Source organism: Lactuca virosa, chromosome 1 (assembly GCF_052849685.1).
Source record: "Lactuca virosa cultivar CGN04683 chromosome 1, Lactuca_virosa_CGN04683_v6, whole genome shotgun sequence".
Lineage (NCBI taxonomy): Eukaryota > Viridiplantae > Streptophyta > Magnoliopsida > Asterales > Asteraceae > Lactuca > Lactuca virosa.
The window spans coordinates 221,161,867-221,166,034 of NC_136426.1; positions in this window are offsets into that span (position 1 = coordinate 221,161,867).

Genomic DNA, 4,168 nt, shown 5'->3' on the forward strand with positions numbered 1-4,168 from the left:
AGTATTGATCAAGAATTAATTTGGTATTAATTTAGTGATCAAAAGAAACTAATTAAAGTTAAAGAGACTGATTAAGTAAATCAGTAATTCTTCTAGTTTGACTCATGACTCATGTTGACTAGGGTTGGACTAAACTTACATGAAAGTCCATGAAAGGTTTAGCCCAAAAGGCTTATGTAATACGAAGAGTCATTAGGGTTTGCATGGTTGTAATCCTAAGCTATAAAAGAAGTCCCTAACACCTAAAATTGGTTACACTTATGCACACAAGTTGTTGCTAGCCGACTTTGAACTCCCAAGCTTCTCTCTCAAGTCTATTCTCTTGTTCTTGGTTTGTTATAATACATTTGAGGCATCACACTTGAGGTGTTAGGATCCTAAAGTTCAAAGACAAGCAAGCTACTACACAAGGTACTCTTCTAACTGTTTTTATAATTTAAATGATACCTTTCATGCTAGTTTAGGCTTTATGCTTTGGAAAAACAATGTTGCATGTATAATTAGAGAAAACTTAGATCCAAAGCATTAGGGTTGTATGTGCACCATAGGAATGTAAGAGTACATAAAACCCATCAGTGGTATCAGAGCCTAAGGTGTTTTCTATTATATTGATGCAAATATGTGATTTTCAAAGTTGGAAAAATGAATTTTCTGGCCACTGTCTGATGAACTCGACGAGTCCATATATGGACTCGACGAGTTGGATGAGTTTTGCCATGAACTCGACGAGTCCAAAGCCTGGCTCAACGAGTTGGCTCATTTAGTGGCAGGTTTTTCGAGATTTTGGCCTGTTTTGGATTGGGATCATTACCACAATCTGTTTTGGTTCATAAAATTTGATTTTAATGATATGGTAATGTTTATCCCCATCCAAAAACATGAAGTTTGTCAAGTTCTAAGATAACTACTTGATTTTTGTGAAATACTAGTTATTTGTAAAATTTGAAACTATCTTGAATATGAATCAAATTAGGTCAAATTGGTAAATGATCATCATATCATAATTGGAGTAGTTAATTTGATCCATATGTGTTCTTGAAAAGTTCCATAACTTGTCCTCAAGTTATGGAATATGAAAAGTCTTTATTTATGAAACCATTAACTAATGTAAGTTATAGAATTTAAAGACTCTTGAAAGGTTTCATAACTTGTCCTCAAGTTTGGAATTGGAAAGGTCTCATTCATGGAACATAAAAGTCCATAAGTTATGAATTTCAAAAGTCTTGACAAGTTACAAAACTTACCCTAAAGTTTTGGAAATTAAAAAGTTACATTAATGAAACTTTAATTCCAAACCCTAGAATTTTAAAAGTTTAAAACTCAACCCTTATACTATTATAATATTAAAGTTTAATACTTATATATATGTATAAGAAAAGTCAGTCTTATCCTTAGTAGGCCTCATTCACGAAGCCGGTCTATAAGGGGGGTATAAGGTTACTGCCTATAAAATGGTGGTTTAATGGGTGTCCACTCTCACCCACCGCTTCCTTGACTGGTGGAGGGTCGTTAGCCGAACGGGTAGGATAGGACATTAATTCTCATTAATAAGTATAATGATAATTATTAAAGTAACTAAACTTTTATAAATTTTCAATCTTAGTTACTTTAGGAAAAATGTGAAAATGGTGCTATTCCATGAAATTGCACTTTGCACCTTGTTAAGTCGTTAGTGGAGCGTGTGTGGTTAACCGGCACACTAACTTGGGACTGACAATGTGTGGCAAAGGGTAGCTTGATGCTAATCATGGATTAATGGAGTGTGTGCGGTTAACCGACACATTGATTAGGTGATTTATAACATTAAGTGTACCAAGCTAATTTGCATGGTTATTCACACCTTGTTTGTGATCCTCGGCATCCCAGTCACAAACTTGAAGGGCATAATCGAGATTTAAACATGCCATTGAAAAAGTTCAATGAATCTCAAAAGAATCTAGGAATTTCAATTCATTTAAAACTTAATAATCAATTTCGTTTTTCATGGTGGAAATTGGTAAATCATCATTTACCTACCTTCAAATATTTTGCAATTGGATTACGAAATCCCTCTTCAGAATTGTAAAATATTGTGTTGGGTCTTATCCTTAATATCTCATTTTGGGTGTTATATTAAGGATCCTTATCTAATCTAAACTTTGTCTTTCTTTTCATATGTCTTCCAACACTGCTTCAAACTCAACTGCTTCTTGCTCTTTCTCCCTTATGAACCTATGTGGGAGGGTCATATTTGATGGATCGAACTTCAATGATTGGATTCGAAATATCTGAATGGTCATTCGCTATGAGGACAAAGAATATGTCCTAGATAAAGAGCTTAAGGAGATTGATGAATCTACCGCTACTCCCGAATAGATTGTTGAGTTCAATACCCATGAGAGGGACGCGACAAAGGTGTCGTGTATTATGATTGCTACCATGACTGCTGAGCTTCAGAAGTCCTATGAGGACTTTTGGTCTTATGAAATGCACCAGGATTTGATGGAAAGGTACCATCAAAGTGCTCGGCAGGAGAGGTATGAAAGCATAGCCTCCATGATTACTACCAAAATAAAGGATGGAGAGTCTATCACGACCCACTTGCAAAAGATGCAAAGGTTTGTGGACCGCTTGCTAAAGATGAATGTCAATTTCGATGAAGAATTGGCAATTGACATTATCCTACACTCTTTACCTCATTGTTATGATTAGTTTCGTATGACTTATCATATGAACAAGGAGGAGGTGACTCTAAGCAAGGTTCAAGGTCTTTTAAGGACTGCTGAAAGTAGTCTTAAAGGAAAATATGTTGTTTCTACTCCTACTACTACTGCCCATGTCCTGGTAATTGGACATGGAAAGGGAAAGAAGAGGAAGACTTGTTCTAAGAGTCACAAGAGAAAGTCCCATGTTGGATCCTCTTCTAGTGGGACCAAAGTTGGTTCTGTCACACCCTATTCCAATCCAAAGGAAGCTGAGTGCTTCCATTGTCATGATAAAGGGCACTGGAAGCGAAGCTACCCTAAATACTTGCAGGACATAAAGGATGGAAAGATAAAATCCTCATTCACAGGTATTTATACTATTCTGTCTAATAACTCATCACATGCTAATTCTCGGGTCCTTGATACATGATGTGGCTTACACATGTGTTCTGATTTGCAGGGTCTAAAAAGAAGTAGGGATGTGGAGCATGAGAATATGAGCTTAATCATGGGGTATAAGGGAAAGTCGCCTGTCACCAAGATTGGAGTTTATTCTTTATTGCTTAGTAATGGTTTAAAATTAGATTTGAATAATTGCTGCTACTCGTCTGATATGGCGAGAAATATTATTTCTTTTCACAGTTTGTATGAACAAGGTTTTACCTTTTCTTTTAATAATGAAATTGGTTCAATAAATGCTTATTTTAATGGTGTATTTTATTTTGAAGCATTACCTTGCAATGACATATATGAAACCGTGATGGTTGTAGATAACTTAGGAAATAATGTGTTGCATATTGTTTCATCCAATGATTTGGATAAAGCATGCTTATGGCATTGTCGTCTTGGACATGTTAACAAGAAGCGCATAGCCCAACTCCAAAAGGATGGAGTCTTGGAGTCATTTGACTTAAAGTCGGATGACACTTGTGAATCTTGTTTGCTTGGAAAGATGACCAAGTCACCCTTCACTGGCACTTGTGCAAGGGGTGAGGGTATGTTGGATCTCATACACAACGATGTGTGTGGACCTTTCAGAACCACCACAAAGGGATGCTAACCGCTTCTATGTGACTTTTACTGATGATTATAGTAGATATGGGTATGTCTACTTAATCAAGCATAAGTCAGAAACCTTTGAAAAGTTCAAAGAGTTTAAGCAAGAAGTGGAGAATCAATTGGGCAGGAAGATAAAGATGCTCCGATCCGATCGAGGAGGAGAGTATCTTAGTATCGAGTTCCAGGACTATCTTAAGGAATGTGGAATTGTTTCACAATTGACGCCACCTAGGACACCACAGCCTAATGGTGTAGCTGAGAGGCGCAATCGAACCTTGCTAGACATGGTTCGTTCTATGATGAGTCGAGCTTTGTTACCTATCTCATTCTGGGGGTATGCCTTAGAGACTGCCGCCCATATCCTTAATCTAGTCCTAACTAAAAAGGTTTCCAAAACACCTCACGAGATGTGGATAGGTAAGGTT